This window comes from Pituophis catenifer, unplaced genomic scaffold, assembly GCF_029215685.1.
Source record: "Pituophis catenifer annectens isolate HBS135680 unplaced genomic scaffold, rPitCat1.0.hap2 SCAF_8, whole genome shotgun sequence".
NCBI classification, from domain to species: Eukaryota; Metazoa; Chordata; class Lepidosauria; order Squamata; family Colubridae; genus Pituophis; species Pituophis catenifer.
The window spans coordinates 51,347,429-51,367,550 of record NW_027256888.1 but is presented as its reverse complement, the minus strand read 5'-3'; positions in this window follow the sequence as shown (position 1 = coordinate 51,367,550).

Sequence of the window (20,122 nt, the reverse complement as noted above, 5' to 3'; positions counted from 1 at the left end):
TCCCTTTATTCCCACCAGGAGCCTTGGTGGTGCAGCAGACTAAAGTGCTGTTAAGTAGCACTTAGCTGCCAGCTGCCTGCAATTACTGCAAGTTCAAATCTCACCAGACTCAAGCCTCAAGCCTTCCATCCTTCCGAGGTAGGTAAAATGAGTGTTAGAAAAGTTTTTAGTTTAGGTTGTAGAGGTCAATAAGATCTTGGAATGTCCCAGCAGCTACAATTAAGCCAGATTCCTTTTATCAAGAAAAACTTCAATTGTTTATTTAAAATCAATAAACTATTTACATTTTAAATCACAGAACATTGTCTCTTGGTCTTTATTTATTTCTTAGGTAAATGTGCCTAGACCATATTTCCTTCTTATCTAGCCATAGAGACAGAATGTCTGTTGTTGAGCAGCAGTAAGTCTGCCAGGTCAGTGTATATCCTTCTTCTTCTCTCTCTCAGTGTGTATGAGTAAAGGGGGTCATATTTATAGGGTGGCTAAGCCACTCCCTCTTCAGTCCCTTAAAGAAAATGGAGGGAAAGTATAAACACAAAACCATCCTTCCAGTATAGACAGTGTAGTTCAGTGGCACTATTTTAGATTATTATCTGACAAGGAGGACCCGGATTGTGGGGGCAATAAGGTGACTTTGTATAAAAAGAATACCGCTTAGGGGGGGGCTAAAAGCCCTACTAAGCAGATATATACAAAGGTATGAAGGCTATTGCTTAACGCATTGTAAGCCACCCTGAGTCTCCGGAGAAGGAGACATAAACCTAACCATTAAATAAATAAATAAATATTCTTTGATGTAAATAATTGGATTATAAGGTAGCCATCAATGTATCAGAATTCCCCTCCCTCTCTCCCTCTCTCCCTCCCAGAAACTGGCATGCTGCAAAACAAACTGCCAATCTGCACCACCTGGTACTGAAACTGCCCCAACTATCACTTCTCTAGGGTGCCTGCTGATTACTTAGTTTGCCTGATATTAATATTTTAAAGCAACTTTTAATTAATAAAAAACTGGAAAATTCAATGGTTCCAGTCTGTATCTATTTTTATTTCTGTAAATTAGTTGTAGCAAGGTGAATTGCAGTGCCAGGTTGTAGAATATATTTGTTCAGGACAAAATCAATATTTTTAAATAATGGCCTGTTAACTTCTTATTACTTTTTCAATACTTTAATCATGGAGGTTCATCCCATTTTCACTACTGATATATGAAAATAGTCTCAATACCTATCACAGTTTTAACTCATATACTAATACTAGTGTATATACTGTACAGTGTGATACCTCTGCTCCCTTTATTTTTTTTATTTTTAGGGAAGAAATATAGTCCAGAAAAAATTCCTATTGATTTTCCTACTGATTAGAAACGTTCACTAACTCAGATTCAGGAACAAAAAGGAATTATGGTACATACTCATATGTATGTATGTATGTATGTATGTATGTATGTATGTATGTATTTATTTCTCTTTAGCCAGGTTCTTCCTACATAAACCAAGATGTTTATGCAGCCCTAATTCAGTGAAATCTCAATCCACTAGTTTCTAAGCTTTTTTTCCAGTAGCAAATGTGAGACCCGGCTGAAAATAATCAGATGATGCAGAAATACAAAGAGGGGTCAGACAGGGCTGTATCCTGTCTTCGCTGTTGTTTAACATCTACTCTGAGTCAATTTTCAATGAAGCAGTGGAAAAAATTGATGCTCGCCTAAAAGTAAATGGTGTTTGGATCAACAATGTAAGATATGCTGATGATACAATTCTACTTGCCAGTAAGCATGAAGACCTTCAGCTCCTCATCAACAGAAATATCTGAAAAATACGGCTTGAAGCTTAACACCTCAAAAACCAAGATCATGATCATCAGCAAACAACCCATTAATTTAACACTGATAAATTCCGAAAGAATACCACTAGAAAAGTTGAAAGGATCATGTACCTCTGTTCTAATTTATATGAAATCTGAAGTAAAGACAAGGATAGACAAAGCTCGAACAGCATTCTTCAAAATGACATAAGCCTAAAATTGAAAATCAGGCTTTTCAGATGTTACATCTTTTCTATCCTGCTCTATAGAGTAGAGAGTTGATCTCTGACAGAAAGCCAATTGAAGAAGACTGGAAGACTAGAAGCATTTGAAATGTGGATTTACAGGTGGCTATTATGTATAATAGCCACCTGTAAATGGGATGACAAAATCAGAAATGAGGAGGTGATACACCACCTGGGAAAGCTAAGGCAAATCATCAAAATCATTAAAAAGCGAATAGAATATTTTGGACATGTGATACGACACCTGGAAAAAGCGGCATATTTCACTTAATTCTCCAGGGAAAGATTGAAGGCAAATGAGGCCCAGGCAGAAGAAGAACATCATGGCTTCAAAATCTAAGGGACTGGTTTGGACAAAACTCAGCAGCACTTTTACGTGCAGCTGTTGATAAAAATAGGATCGCCAATATGATCGTCAATATCCGATAACAGATATGGGAGAAGGAGGAGGAGGAGGAGGAGGAGGAGGAGGAGGAGGAGGAGGAGGAGGAGGAGAAGGAGGAGGAGGAGGAGAAGGAGAAGGAGAAGAAGAAGAAGAAGAAGAAGAAGAAGAAGAAGAAGAAGAAGAAGAAGAAGAAGAAGAAGAAGAAGAAGAAGAAGAAGAAGAAGAAATGAAAAAAAGAAAGATTCATAACTGAATGCATTTTTTTCCTGGAATAACTGCACTGAGTTTCTGACAGTCAGGTGGCATATCAATTTAATAAAATATTATGCTTTGTCGCACAGTCAGCCAGATGTTTAGATTGGATTTGGCCTTTTTATGCAAAGAATCTGAATGGGAAGATGTTGTTGTCTGATGGTATTAAAGATTTCGTTGATATTTCAATGATATAAGCATTTCTAAGTACAGCTCTTATTTGGAATTGACTGGTGTGATTTTGTCAATGCCAGTGGTGTTCAAATGGTTTTCCAGATGTTTTGGAATTGCACCCATGGCACTTTTCATTATTGGTACTATATTTGCTTTTTTAAAAATCATAGTCATTCTATATCTTTTTATTATGTGATTTTCTCTATTTTTTTTTAAACTTCTTCTATCTCCAGATAATGCCATGTCCACTATCCAGGCATTTTTTTCCTTTCTTATCAACAACTATTAAATGTTACATAGCACATGTTTGTCTGTTTTAAAGCTAAAGTCCTAGAGTACTTTAGTTTCTTTATTGCTTTGTCTGTTTTGTGGCCTGACCAAATGGTATTTCTGGCTATTGTTGTTGTTGTTGTCGTCGTCGTCATCACCATCACCATCACCATCACTATCACCATCACAAATATCATTGACTGGCATTGATAGTTGATATAGGTTGCTGCCAGCATCCTAGGTATCAACCAAGTATCTTCTTAAAATGTACAATGTTTTGAGCAGCACAGATTTTTTTTGCAGTTCTGCTGTGTTATTGCAAAAAGCTGCAATTTCTTGATGTATTTTGTAAAATTCTTGGACATGGTACCAAGTGCCCTGATGGCAATGGGTATTACTGTTACATGTTTCATTCATAATTGCAATGGCTACGTGGTGATACTTCTGCCATTATCTTTCAATTTTGATTTTTAGATCTTAATTTTTTAAAATTTTATTCTTTGTCTTCTATTCTACTGGTATTGCCAGTATAGCAAGAGACAACTTAAGCCCTACTTCTATATCCAAGCTGTGGAGATTTCCTTCATTCTAAAAAACCTATCTCCCTCTCTTCCCTGCCCAATTAAAATATCATACAGAAGTGAAACAGTATAGAGGCATCTAAAACCTCTGAATTTTTTTTTAGAACAAGGGCTTTTGAATACAAAACGTATGGGGCCAGGACCAAAACAACAAAACAAAATGAAACTGGTTTAATTAAATATAATTAATATTATATTGCATTTATTAAATTCTGTTAATATCATTCCAATTTTATTTTATTTTATATTAACACTTTATTCTATCATATAAAAAATTACAATTCTGCAACAATTGCTAGAGAAGCTGGAAGAGATTTACTATGGCTTTGATGATGTGTCATCTTCTTGGTTAAGTAGGATCTAGTTCCAGCAATTTTTCAAAATGTTAAATAAAATTAAATACTAGTGCTTGTATTTTATTTTGCCATGAATTAAAAATGAAATGTGATTGTTGAAAGTTATAATGCTTAAGCAAATGAATAGTTGAGCGTAGAAATGTGGAATAAAAGTTGACAATCCGCAGTACAAATTGATTAACTCATTAGATTTTTGTTTCAAATGAGTAACATGAAATGATAGCTGACCTTTCTTGGAGAAGCCAGATGTTGATATCACATTTTCCCCCTGATTGTTTATGAGCTCTGTCCTCATTCTTTCATAAAATGTTCTTCTTGTAAATCTTCCTGTTTAAGTCTATACATAAATTTATAATTGATGTTAAAGTCCTACAAAATTTCATTCTCAGTCAGACTGCTTTACATGGTGTGCAGCAACACTTTATGTTATACAAGTGTGCTTTGTCTAACAAGCTGTCAGGGAGTCAAAACACACATTAATAGAAATATTTGGTTTAATATTTGGTGGCTACACATTTCTTCAACTATAGCCATAGAATTAGCTGCTGAATATTCTGATAATATGGATCTAGTTTATTATGTTTCTCTTTGTCACATTTCTGGATGCAAGATAATGAGAAAACAGTATTCTTGAGACAAAACATAATGTATTCTACTCCTGGCAAAGCATTTGGGATAATATTTCAAAATATTGCTAACTGAAATAGCCTTTGATAAGAGAACACTAAGCTTCAATGATGAATACATACAGTATATACAGTACTGTATATGCCCAAGCACACAGACAATTGAGACTGCCCTGTTCCACAAGCCTGGTTAACAACTTTAAAAGCAACCACCCCAATTAAAGACACATGTTTGTACAGAAGGAAATACACATCCTGAACAAAAGAGAATGCACAGGAGGCACTACCTATCCTATGCCAAGGACTGGAAGGTTCCCAAGTTCCAAGAGACTTTCTGAACATCGTTGCAGTGTGAGCTATACAAATATCTGGAAGAATACTCTTAGAGACAGATGTTGTGATAGAAAAGACATGTTTATCTGGTCCTGATAATAGTGTTTGATGGAAGGCACCTGGAGGACATCCATTCATCCTGATCTTACAGGATGAGAGAAACTATCAGAGATGGGTCCCTTGAAAAGCTTTATATGCAGAAACCAGTATCTTGAACTCTACCCAGAACCCAACTGGCAAGAACTGCAACTTAAATAACAGTGGGCATATTATTATTGGTATGTCAAAGTAGTAGCCATTCCAGCTGGTCTACACAAGCAGCCAAGTTTAGAGGACGTCGTTATATTCCAGTCATGAGATATCTAGGGCATGAGGAACAATCTGGGGAGTCTCAGAGTCATTCTGAATATAATTGATCTCAACATTTTGCCTTCTTATCTTCAGCAGCATCTTTCACATACTGTTCTGTGCTTTCTTTAACAAATTGCATAAGTTATTAATAGTAGTCACTGTGACAGGGATCTTGGAGTCCTAGTGGACAATTACTAAGATATGAGCCAGCAATGTGCTGCAGCTGCCAAAAAAGCCAACATAGTTCTAGTCTGCATTAACAGAGGGATAGAATCAAGATCATGTGAAGTGTACATGATCTAGAAAGAGTACAGAGAAAAGCAACAAAGATGATTAGGAGACTGGAGGCTAAAACATATAAAGAATGGTTGCTGGAATTTGGTATGTCTAGTTTAATGAAAAGAAGGACTAGTAGTGACACGATAGCAGTGTTCGGATATCTCAGGGGTTGCCACAAAGAAGAGGGAGTCAATCTATTCTACAAAGTATCTTGTCTGTCTCCAAGACAAACAAGAAGCAACATATGAAAACTAAGCAAGGACAGAAGCAACCTAGAACTAAGGAGAAATTTTCTGACAGAACAATTAATCCAGTGGAACCTCTTGCCTTCAGAAGTTGTGAGTGCTCCAACACTGGACATTATTAAGAGATTGGACAAACATTTGTCTGAAATGTTATAGGGTTGCCTGAGCAGGGGTTGGACTAGAAGACATCCAAAATCCTTTCAACTCTGTTATTCTGTTACTAAATGTAGAGAATTTTATTTCATTATCAAATAGGTAGAGATATAGAGTTTTAAAATATTAAATTAATTTAATTACATGGATTGGATTGAAATTTAGATTGTATTTAGATACACCTTAACAGTGCTGAGGGGACACAGTGGCTCAGTGGCTAAGATGCTGAGCTTGTCGATCAGAAGGTTGGCAGTTCAGCGGTTTGAATCACTAGTGCTGCATAACAGAGTGAGTTCCCGTTTCTTCTCCCAGCTTTTGCCAACCTAGCAGTTCGAAAGCACGTGAAAAAATGCAAGTAGAAAAATAGGGACCACTTTGGTGGGAAGGTAACAGCGCTCTATGCACCTTTGGCATCAAGTCATGCCAGCCACATGACCATGGAGATGTCTTTGGAAAGCGCTGGCTCTTCAGCTTAGAAATGGAGATGAGCACCGCCCCTAGAGCCAGAAATGACTAGCACACATGTGTGGGGAAACCTTTACTGTTAGCAGTGCTGAATGTTTTTGTGCACACAATTTGCCAGCACAGCATGCCTCAAGGTGAAATCACATAGGATGCTATGAAACAGTAGTTGCACTTTGATGTAGCACACTGATGGCCCTAACTCACTTATATTAATTCTATTCTCAAGTCTTGGAATTAACGACATCAATATTCCATATACATATAGAAAAAGAATGAATAGAACAGAGAATAGCAACTAAACATAAGTGAATAAAGGAATAATGAACTTCCCATATAGCCAACAAAATGCCTTTTGTATAGCATTACATTTTGCAACATGTTCTTGCTTAATAGAACAAGTTACTAAATGAAATCTAGAATGACATTAAAACTGAAATTGTTAAAATGAATAACTTCAGCATGTGATTGAATGTCCCTTATTGAAATATGTTTACTGCCTTTATGGAAATTGCCTTTCATTTTAATATGAAGTGTGCATGCAGAATCCTAATGCTTTCATTCAAATGACAAAAGAATGTCACACCATTGCAAGAAAACTTATTTCCCTTTTGTATGTGTTTGCAAATATGTAGAAAAAAGGTGAGACTCATGTTGCAATTGCATTATGCTGTTTATATAATTTGATTCCTTTGATCTTCCCTACCAGTACCATAGATTCTTTCATGAGCTTTGTAACATTTTGTGCATTATTCTTGAGTCTGCTCTTTTCTCAGTGCCAATAAAAGTAAATCTTTGGCTTAAACTTAGGGTATCTATAGACATAGCCAAAAATTTCTTGGCAACAATATGCAAACAATTTACTTTATTCTCTGTTTTTAAATCCTTAGCCTAAACTATAGTTTTGGATTCCCTATAGTCTCCTTTACAAGACTAACTAGACCAGGGGTGGGTTCTACTTACCTTTACTACTGGTTCGTGCTCGCTTCACTCACGTGCCCTTCTGCGCATGCACAGAAGCATTCTGATAATGTTGGGGTCGGTAGGCAGAACCTCCCGCTGGTTTTACTACCAGTTCTATAGAACTGGTGCGAACTGGGGCAAACCCACCACTGAACTAGACCACTCATACATAGTTTTAGAACTTGGGGATCATTTTTATATTGGTACCAGCTAAGTCAGATTTTACCAAGAGGTAATATGATGTCTTACATGAATAAAAACAAATAAACATAACATTACCTAACTTCTTTTACTTCTAATATCTTCAGTTGTCTGCATAGAAAGGAAATTAAATTGAGATCTTCAGCAGCAGATTATAAAGGGGAGTTCTGAGATAATGGTGGCATAATAAGGATGCATGGTCCTATACTTTAGCTGCTATTTTAAGCTTTAAAGGGTGACACCCACTGCTCTTACAACGAGATGATCTTTGTAATACTAGCTGAAGAATAGTTTCATTAATTATTAGATTCAAGCAATGCTCTATCTATACAATATTAATATGCTATGAGAGTTGACGTTTGGTAAGTGTGATGCCATCCATGCCATCCATCACTCTTTCCCCATAGTATAAGTATGATATGACCAGAGTGCCATAACCTGGTCAAACAGACTGATCAGCTTTTCCATTACTCATATTGTAAATTATCAGTATTGGAAGTGCAACAGGCCTAAATATAAAATGTATAATTATACAAGTCTGAAGGCACTAAGCCATTTGGAGATGGGTATGAGAATAGATTAACACAGGGGTCCCCAAGCCCCACTACCAAGCCTTGAGTACTTTGGAACCAAGCCACGGAAGTGGCAGGCGAGCGTATGTGCTCCATTTGTGCAAGAGGTGGGCACGTGTGCCCATTGCTTGTGTGGAACCACCCTCTGTTCCTCCCTCCCCCCCCGGCTGATCTTCAAAGCTGGAAAGATTGGGGAACTCTGGTTTAACATTTTATTATAAGAGGTTATATTGCGCAATCAGTCTCTAAAATTTACAACAGTGTTGTCTAAAACAATAAGTTTCCTCTATTACTCATAGGTAAGCATTTCTTATGAACATATTCAAGCTTTGAACACTATCACCCCAAAAGTATTTCTAAATAAATATGAAAAGGAACTGTAATTATTTTCAGTGAACCTGTCTTTCATAAATATCTATGAATACTTGATAGGTATGTCCTATCTTAATTCATGCAAATGAAATTGGGATGGAATTTTCTAGAAAAGAGGCTGTTAGGATTTAGCGTGCATAATTTCTCTCCTGAGAGATTAGAAACCATTAGTCATAAAAACAGATATATTTTATTGTCAGTGGTCTGTAAGTTAATACAGTTTGTCCTTGAACAGCGTTATCTTCTATTTCAGTTGATGCAATATTTTTTTTTCTATACAGTGAAATAAATACAATAATATAAACCAGGCTTCTCAAGGGAAAAATGAGCTACTCTTTCATTTATAATGTTGCTTCTTAACAAAACCTTCATGGGTTGGGTTTTTTTTTTTTTTTTTTGAGATGATAGAAGAAGCCTTTGCTTCTTCCTTTAATGAAACTCTGTTTCAAAGACAAACACAGTGAACATCTGAATTGTAACTCAGTAAGTTGTTTTATTAAGATACATTGGCACACTTTCATTTCAGAAATGAATGGAGAATCTATGAATGAAAGCAATTCAAAATGCATGCTTAAAATATACAGTCATATTCACATGATAATTTTACAATGATGCATAGAAGTTCTACAAATGTATATTTCAAATGACAGGAAAAAGTAACACTTGAGAAACATTTTGCAAGCATTTCCTTTTTGCACCTAACATGATTCTGTAGTGCAATGCAGGAGTTGTGAAAATACTATAAGTTGCTTAAGAATATATTTCATAGGCTTGGATGTTTTTTATATTTTATATTTACCCATAGATTATTTTCACACAACCTGAAAATGAATATGTAGTTCAGCTATGTATTTCTTTTTTTCTGCCTCTGCTTTGCTATTAGGGTAACTCCCATCTATATTCTGTGTAAATACTTAATTCATTAAAATCTTTGCTAAAGGAATTATTTAGTAGTTGCTATGAACTGTAGGAGACATTCACATTTCAACACCATGAAAAGAATAAGCATAATTTTGTAGGAATGATCTTCACTGAGTAAAAATATTCCTTATGTTGCTTGGAATTTTTCTTCTGGTAATCTTAAGGATAATTCAATGAAGCATCAATTAAAAATAAACAGCTGATTAAAATTAAAAGCATAAAACTATAATGTTAGAATGATTGAGGAGAAATTGAATAACAGCATAGGGATTAAATACAATTAAATTAATTTCAATTAAATTTGCATATATGTGTGGTATTTATCATCTATCTGTCTGTCTATCATCTCCTTTCTTGCTTACTTGGCTCTTTTTGTCCTTGATCTATCCATGATATGCATCATTACAGTGATATTTAAAGACACCATCATTCCACATTGTGTCCCATTGAACTTTTTGATTTTATTCCTGAATGACGAATTCTACTGATCTAGCCAGACACAGATTTGAATAGAACCCAAGCAATGGAAAGATTTTGCCTAAGCTACATCTATGTATTTTTTGCTCCTTCTATCAAAGGCTATGATAGGAACAAAGAAAATTCTATAAGTGAACAACTCAGCATACAAGTGGCATCAGAGGGAACAACCAGATTCTTCAGACACAAAATATTTTTCTAAGTAGACAGACTCCTTGGAAAGCTGAATATATTTATAATGGGCCTTTCAAACATAATTATGGAGCTCAAATTTAACCATATGGAAAAGGGGAAAAGAGTCCTGAAAAAGTATTAAAGTATTGAAAAAAGTAGTGGGAAAAGGACTGGGAAGGATATAAAGGAGAAAAGACAGCTAATAATGAATACATAGAGGAAATAATGCATTAAGCTATGGCCTAAGCAGTGATTCTATATATACTTTGATTGGGGAAACAAACCTCAAGAACTACAAGTATTAAAGCAGGAAAGGTAGTTCTCATTTAAGAACCACAATTGGAACCCATGACTTAGTTGCTAAGTGATGCAGTTGCTAAGTGGAAAAGCAAACACCACTGTGCTTACAATTTTACTTCAACTCCACCCCTCACCCCCCCCCCCCACCCCTTTGGAATGTTTACTTTGGCACTGGGATAATCAGCCAGGAAGAATTAAGGTTTCAATTTAAATTCATTGGAAAGGAAGGGATTATAAGAGAACAAGAAGGTGTACAATGAGAAATGTGATCAAAGAAACGTGCTAGTTCTCACTATTTGCCTACTGTGCTGATGGCTTTGAGTCTCAGCCAATTAGAAGACAAAGAAAAGGCAGAGGTCTGAAAGAAAGTCTTATAAGTTACAGGCAGCAGCTGCAAGGTGGATTTTAAAATCACAGAGAGCACATTATCAATTTATGGTTAGCACCCTTTCAGGAAACACTGCTATGTTGACTAAACCAGTTTAGGAAGTGATTGCTTGTTTAATCTCTGCCTGGGGAAAAAATAGGTTAGGCACAGGGCAAATGTACTAACTGGCTGTAATATTGAACATGTGACTGAGAGATAGACATTGCAAAGGATGAAAATGTGGGCATTGGTCACAAAGTTACTTTTACATCTTTGTTGTAACTTTGGCAGCTCTCTTCAGCAGTCTTTAATGAGATATATATTTAATGAGATATTGTCAAGGAAGTGACAAGGTCTTGATTCAACTTACTGTGTTGTTTTAGCATATTTATGATTTGGATGAATATTAGAAAATATAATCAAGTTTTCAGGCTACACATAGGCAGCTAATACTCTAAAAGTCAGTATTAGATTCAAGGGGAACTCTGGAAGCTGAAACAACATGTAGCAAGATTAAATGCATCAGGCACAAAGTGTTTCATTTCCGTAGGAAACATCAAAGCTGTGAAAATTGTATCAAGGACAACTTACAGGGAAGCAGTATATGAGAAAAAGATCTGTTATCAAAGTGATGTGGCTTATTCTGGCCACTGCATTTTAGGACATAGACAAATTCAAATGCATCCAAAGGACAGCAACCAAAATGATAATGGCATTAACGGAACAGCTTATTAGGACAATTTGGAGATATTGGGTATGTTTAACCTTAGAGAAGAACAAGTTGGCAAAACACCATAAAATAGCAATCTTCATGTGGAAGACAGGTTCAGCATTGTTCCAGAAACAAGTAATAATAGTTTATAATACAAGAGAAAAAATTCAGGGAAGCATTTTCTAATACTGTAATAAGAACTAATGAAACAGACTACTGCCTCAGAAAGTGATGGATTCTTATTTTTGAAAGTGTTTAAACAGAATCTGGCTAGCCATCTGTTGGAGATACTGTGGTAATGAATTCTTGTGGTAGACAAAGTGTATTAGACTATTTTGAAGATCCCCTTCAATCCTAACAGCCTATGATTTGATGACTATATTAGCATATATTAGGTAACTGAAGAAGGGATAACTTCATGTACCATGTATCTGAATCCTATTTACAGATTTGGGGATGTCATTTTACAGTTAGTGGCTTACAAACAAGTTATTACATAAAGTACAGATAAGAAGAAGTGAACATAGGACCTGTTTATTATAAAATACTGAAATGGGACCTACAAACAGAAAGATATAACAAAGGTAATAATAAAAGACAAGAGCATAATAGAAGAATTTAAAATATAAACTTTAGAAAACTTAATCAATTGCATTTGCCCTAGAGTTTATTTCAGAACAATACATTAAAAGTATCGATGGCTTGCAGACAAAATAGTGGAAAAGAAATGTGCATGATGAAATGCTTAAAAACAACGGCTAAAGTATTCAGTGCTTCAGCTGTTTCTGAAATGGTCTCAGTTCTACTAAATTCTTCTCTGGTAATATTTACTGCTAGCTAGAGAATACAAAACATTTGCTAGACCAATTCTCGAATTCAGCTCATCTGTCTGGAATCCACACTGCATATTGGACATTAATACAATTGAGAGAGTCCAAAGATATTCCACAAGAAGAGTTCTCTAATCCTCCGTTCACAACAGAATACCTTATGCCACCAGACTTGAAATTTTGGGTTTAGACAAATTAAAACTATGTCACTTTTGATCTGACCTAAGCGTAGTACATAAAATTATCTGCTACAATGTCCTACCTGTCAATGACTACTTCAGCTTCAACCTCAACAATACATGAGCACACAATAGATACAAACTTAAGGTAAACTGCTCCAGACTCGATTGCAGAAAATACGACTTCAGCAACAGAGTTGTCAATGCCTGGAATGCACTACCTGACTCTGTGGTTTCTTCCCCAAACCCCCAAATCTTTAACCTTAGACTGTCTACTGTTGACCTCACCCCATTCCTAAGAGGTCTGTAAAGGGCACCATAAGTGCACCAACATGCCTACAGTCCCTTTCCTAATGTCCCCTTTTAATGGTATCCATTTCATGTATTCATAATCATGTTTATATTTATATCTGTTATATAATACATGCTTGACAAATAAAATAAACAAAAATAAATAAATTATAGTCTTCTGTCAGACTATAGGAACATTTTAATACAAGAGACAACAGGATTGAAGCTGATCTTTCTGCTACTGATGCAGTAACAAGTTTTATTTTCACTTTTACTTATTGAGAATAAAGAAATTAATGTAGTAAACCTCAGTGCTAAGTCTGTTTGCAGTGAAACCTCCACTGAGTTTTATTCAAATAATTAAGCATGGAAATTATTGTATTTAACAGCTATTTTTGTGAGAAGCAAAGCTATTGAAATAGAAACTAGAAGTATTTATATAGTATTTAGTTTCACGGACAAGTGAATATTCTAAGTTGTTTCTTAAGACAGAAGTTTTTCAGCTCTAGGGATTTATTTCTTTGGTATTTGCCATTAGCTTTAATAGAGGACTTCATTTAAAAACATGAGAGTAAAGCTCATAGCCATTATGTCAAACTTTTGATTACCATTTTTAAACAATTACATAATAAACAATATAAATACTCAATGTGATTTATTGCTATTATTCTGTTTTGGGACTATTAGCTGAATTTCATTTTTATTTTAGGCAGTTAATGGACTTCCAGGAATAGTTTGGTATCTTTTTCTTCCTCCTCATTAAAGATGCTGACTAAACCTAGGAATCCTTTTAGTCACATTTGGATTTCCTTCAGTCTAAGTTGATATAAAATGTCTCATGCATTGGATCAATATCAGAAAAAGGGCAATAGATCAGTAGTAGAGTCTCAAGTGTGGATGCATATTTAACCTTACGTGAAAGAAAACTTTGCACATATTACTATGCACTGGCCAATTGGCTTTAAGGAAGTTTTATCTGACTTGGTCCTGGTTGCTAAGAAAGAAAAAAAAATCAACCTGACAGCTTGAAAACAACACAGGAAAAAGCTGTATTATTTATATAACACTTGATTTAACTTGTACTAGGTTTAGTAAGTTTAGCAGTAATGATGACATTTATGTGTATAGCTATATTAAGATAAAGGTTCCCCTCGCACATATGTGCTAGTTCAGGGGTGAGCAATTGTGGCTCTTTTACAATCTGTGGACTTCAACTCCCAGAATTCCTGAGAGCAGCCAAGCCTTAATAGTAATAGTTTTAATTACCAGATGAAGTCCACAGGTTGTAAAAGAGCCACAATTGCACACCCCTGTGCTAGTTGTTCCCGACTCTAGGGCAGTGCTCATCTCCGTTTCAAAGCCGAAGAACTAGCGCTGTCCAAAGACGTCTCTGTGGTCATGTGGCCGGCATGACTGAATGGCAAAGGCGCACGGAACACTGTTACCTTACCCAAAGTGGTCCCTATTTTTCTACTTGTATTTTTTATGTGCTTTCGAACTGCTAGGTTGGCAAAAGCTGGGACAAATAACGAGAGCTCACTCCGTTACATGGCACTAGGAATTTGAACTGCTGAACTGCTGACCTTTTGATAGACAAGCTCAGCATCTTAGCCACTGAGCCACTGCATCCCTTACATAGCTATATTACAATGGTCTTTTCACTGAAGCCTTAGTAGTAATAGTTTCAATTACCAGAGTAGTCATGATATCTCTTATTCTACTTTGTTTGATTTAGCTTAATTTTCTCTTTTATTTTATTTCCATGTTTTATACTAGATAAGTCTGCTGTACTCTGCCTTAATCAGGGTTTATTTGGAGTATTATGTTCAAACCAGGTTAAAAGATATATATTGATAAATAGTACCTAGTCTAGATAAGTGTGATGGTAAAAGGTCTTCCAAGGAATGGTTTACCTAAGTACTGTACTGTATAGACCTAGGTACTGTATGTTTAGCTTGCAGAAGATAAAATTGAGAGATCTTCAGATATCTGAAAGATTGTCTCACTGCACATAGTTCAGATTTATTCTCACTTGACATAGAGAATAAGACTAGAACTAATGGACTGAACTTTTAAGGTTGTAGATATAGATTATACATTAGGAAGAACCTTTTGACAATAAGAGCTGTCAATCAGTGGAATAGGTTATCATATGGAATAGTTTCTTCCTCTTCACTAGATGTTTTCAAACACAGACTTGGATAATTATCTATTATTTAGTGTGGTTTGGTGTGTAGGGGATTGATGAGACCCCTTAGGTCCTTTCCAACATATAATTCTATGATATAATACTTTAAGTTTATATGAACTGAAACCCTCCATGTTTGGAGTATGACTTGGAGTATAACTTGGAATATGAATGGGGGTGGGATTGATTTCTCAAGAAAACATTCTTGGATAGAGGAAACAGGTCTTATTGGACTTACTTGTCTTTAATATGTTGTTTAAATACACTGAGTATGCTCATAGGCCATTTGTAGGAATTCCTCCTAGGAAAGGCCAAAATGTTGGAGTTTTACGAAATCATTCTAGTCCATGTTGATTTATAATAATCCTCCCTAAGAAAATAGCTCAAATATCTGGGAAAGAACAGTAATTTCAGCTAGTGTCTCTGATGCAAGTCCATATACCTATTTCAAATGTAGACAGCCCTGTCTCCCTCCAGACAAGCCCTATCTGGAACACAGGGGTCAACTGAAGTATAGCCCTTCCTTTGTCTCATGATTTTTGACTTTTTCCCTTCACAAAGTATTTGATATGAGGTTCACATTTTTCTTATATACAAAGTCTAGTACTACATTCCTAATAAACATGATCTTGCACTCTGTAGGTATTATCATATGTAGCTTGACTTTAAAAATTCCACTTAAAATCAAATAAAATATTTGGGCCAAACTGTTTTGAGGTATTTTTAGTCACACAGTTTTTAGTGATGTGGTACTTTTGAGGAACATGCCGTATTTGACACCTGTTACAAATTCAAGTCTGAGACAGAGTTCAGAGTATGCAATAAACTGATATAGTATATTCCAAAGGCTTTTCCATTTTGTTACTGTTTTAAACTTTATGTTTTATATTGATTGCTATTATACAATGTTCTTATGATATGTTCTTGCGTTTTTGATGCATTATAAGCTGCCCAGAGCTTAAATAGATATGCAGAAAGTCATTGAGATTTAACTGTATTTAACTTTCATAGTAAAATATGAAAGTGTGTGAGAATATGTAATTGAAACGTCAGATAGAGGAAAATAGACAAAAAAAAAAAGAAAAGAAAAGAAAAGAAAAAAAAAACCAAAACAGATTCTATAGCCAGAATCATAACCTTGACTTGTACAATTTATTTGCATCTCCTTTATATCTCCAGAGACAAAAACAAGAGTTGCTCATCAACATTCATTGAAGAAATAAAGTTATTAATCCAGTTTGACTATCTAAAAATCTAAATGGAGAAGAAAAATAATCGAATACAGCAGAGCCAATGTGACATAGATCTGCAAACTTATGAATGTAACAGAACTGAACATTTTTTAGGATGGGATAGAATCATCTGATGAAACTGAATGTGATCATATAGGGAATATTCAAAAACCTTCAACTGTAAAATTATGATATTCACTTCTAGAAGATCTAAAGCCAATGTTGGTCGTGTTGGTTGATGATCTCTGGAGGGCTCGGGACAGGGGTTGCTCCTCTGTTCTGGTCCTGTTAGACCTCTCAGCGGCTTTTGATACCATCGACCATGGTATCATGCTGCACCGGCTGGAAGAGTTGGGGGTGGGAGGCACCGTATTGTGGTGGTTCTCCTCCTTTCTCTCCGACCGGTCGCAGTTTGTGTTGGCAGGGGGGCAGAGGTCGACCTCAAGGCCTCTCGTCTGTGGAGTGCCTCAGGGATCGGTCCTCTCGCCCCTTCTGTTCAACATTTATGTGAAGCCGCTGGGCGAGATCATCCGTGGCTTTGGGGTGAGATACCATCAGTACGCTGATGACACCCAGCTGTACATCTCCACCCCAGGCCACCCCAACGATGCCCTTGAAGTGATGTCTCAGTGCCTGGAGGCTGTGCGGATCTGGATGAGGAAGAACAGGCTCAAGCTCAACCCTTCCAAGACTGAGTGGCTGTGGCTCCCGGCATCCCGATATAGTCAGTTGACTCCATCACTGACTATTGGGGGCGAGTCCTTGGCCCCCATAGAAAGGGCTCGCAATCTGGGAGTCCTCCTGGATATGCAGCTGTCCTTGGAGGAACATCTGACGGCTGTAACCAGGGGGACCTTTTATCAGGTTTGCCTGATTCGCCAGTTGCGGCCCTTTCTTGATCGGGATTCCCTGTGCACAGTCACTCACGCCCTCGTCACCTTTCGCCTTGACTACTGCAATGCTCTCTACATGGGGCTCCCCTTGAGGGGCACCCAGAGGCTCCAGCTGGTCCAGAACGCAGCAGCATGGGTAGTGATGGGAGCAGCATGGCGCTCCCATGTAACACCGCTCCTGCGTGAACTGCACTGGCTCCCGGTGGTCTTCCGGGTGCGCTTCAAGGTGTTGGTTATCACCTTTAAAGCGCTCCATGGTATAGGGCCTAGCTATCTTCGAGACCGCCTGCTGCTACCGACGACCTCCCAGCGACCCATGCATTCTCACAGAGAGGGCCTCCTCAGGGTGACATCAGCAAACAATGTAGGCTGGTGACCCCCAGGGGGAGAGCCTTCTCTGTGGGGGCACCTACCCTCTGGAATCAGCTGCCCCCAGAGATAAGGAGAATCCAAGACCTCAGTGCCTTCCGCCGTGCCCTTAAAACCCACTTTTTCCAGCAAGCCGGGCTGGCTTAGGAAGAAATTTTTTAAAATTTTTAAATGTTTAATTGGTTTGTGGTTTTTTAAATTTTGGGCCAAATTTATATAGATTTTAATTGTTTTTAATATTTGTATTTCATGTTTTTAATTCTGGCTGTGCACCGCCCTGAGTCCTCAGGGAGAAGGGCGGTATATAAATTGAAAATAAATAAATAAATAAAATAAATAAAGATGGTTGCATACCTGGTGATCACAAAAGGAGATTACAGAAAATAATTAAATTAAGATGAATCAGTAATTATTTTGAGGTCTTTATTATGAAAGTTAATAATTTCCAATATGAAGAACACAACATATTGTTTGCTAAAATCATATTTAGCAAAAAGAATTTTTGACCTTTTTTGTTTGTAAGAAAAATAATGTTAACTTCTTTGCTCCAATTTATCCATTGTAATAGACTGAGAGGATATTATAATACATGGGTATGAAAAGAAAGATAGTTAAGTGATAGAAAATATGAAGACTGAATTAATTTGCTAATAATTTGATCAGATAAATCAAATTAGTCATATTATAAATTAGCATGAAAATGATTGATAATAAGCCATTATTTGGGAAGAGAGCAGCCCTTTGTAAGTATTGCAAACATTTATACATTCATATAATATTGATTATGCAGGAAGAAACAAATAACTCCTTTGAAGTTTTTGTATGAGAAAACTTATCTTAGAAACCAAGACACATTTAACAGGTTATATAACTCACATACATCATGATAAAAGTTTGTTTATTTAAAAATATATGCATGAAAAATTTTCTGACAGAAATGCTGTGATACTCCGGATTTTCAGGCTTGAACCCTACACAGATTTGTTTATTTGAGTATATTAGGTTTCATTTTAATTTTAATTGAAGCTCTGTGGATATTCTTCTCCCCTCAAACTGACATTTTGGAATCTGTCCACTGTTGTAGCTAGGATAACATAAGCATTTAATATCATATAATAGCAGGAACATTAACAAATGCAAACAAAAGAACCCCACTTCTGACAGCTTTAAAGCCTGATTCATCAAGCAGACATTAGCACAAGCTAATGACTCTTATGACATTAATCTTCTCTATGATGACCAACTCCAACTTTAGAAAAACTTTCAGACTACTATAATCTTGTAGCTACGTGTTTTACATGACATGTAAATCATCTCATTCCTGCAATTCCACACATTAAATCCTACCATCCTATTTATCTCTAATAATGACCTGCTAAATGCCTTCTTGACTGGCAGTATTCCATTCCATTCCTGAATACTGTTGTGACCAACATTATTTCTCAAAGAAAGCCATTTTTTTTCTTTAGGTATCAGTCTGTAATATTTGCAAGCTGTCAGTGAGAATTAAAATCCTGAGCAGCATGTTTTCTATATTATGTTCACATCCTCCATCTCAGCAAAGGACTGCAACATTATGGAAATCCTCCCACTTCCAATCTTCCTTGTAAATAATTTTGCATCAACAGTTATCTACCTGGAGGCTTTTCTTGGAAAGAATAACACGATTGTTTCTGTGAGCCGGTGACTTTATGTATACCAACTATTGCAATTTACTAATGCCAGCCTGTTTTCTAAAGCTTTATTTTTATGGTACAGCTTACGCTAGGCTGAAAAATGTTTTGGTTTGTACCTGGAAAGTAGTTTGACCTTGAATTTATGGTGACATTGGTGTAATTAAAATTTCCAGTTCAAATATTATTTTTTGGGGCTGTGCATATGTGTCACCTCTATTAATCCATATATCTGCACAGATATATGAACTTAACAGTCTTGCTTTGTGGACCTATTTAGTTACAGTGAATGACATTGGAAAATTATCATTTTTCCATTCCTGTGCAGGTGGGGCAGGGGGATAGAGGTTGCAATGGTTTATAGTTACTTTCTAAATCATTTCCTATACTTTGTTCTTTAGGTCTGTTTAGAGAAGCTCTGAAGAGCACCTTTGGCACTTCCTGTAATGACTATGTAACCATATGATGCACTATGTCCATAAGCCCCTGAATAAATATCTGTGCTGTAAAGTGATATACTGATTTTAAAAAATGAAAAACAAACAAACAACTAATTTTTTAATAATTTAGCTATTATGGTTGAAAATCTGTCTCCTAAACCAGGCAGATGGGTAAACATATCCATGTCTATCTTTTTTTTTTTTTAATGATGCTGTAACTCCTTGCATCGGGGTGAAGTTGAGGTGACTGAATAGAGCTGAGCGTTTATTGACTGCCTTCCCTTTTTGATGCCAACACAGAGTCCACAGCAGATATTTTATCTTTGTGCCCAGAGAGAAAAATATCTGCCACTATCTAAGATTGAACTCAAAGCTTCCTGATTGTGAGGCAAGAGCTCCACTTCTAGGCCATCACACCATTCATTCATGTCTATCCTTAATCAGTTATAA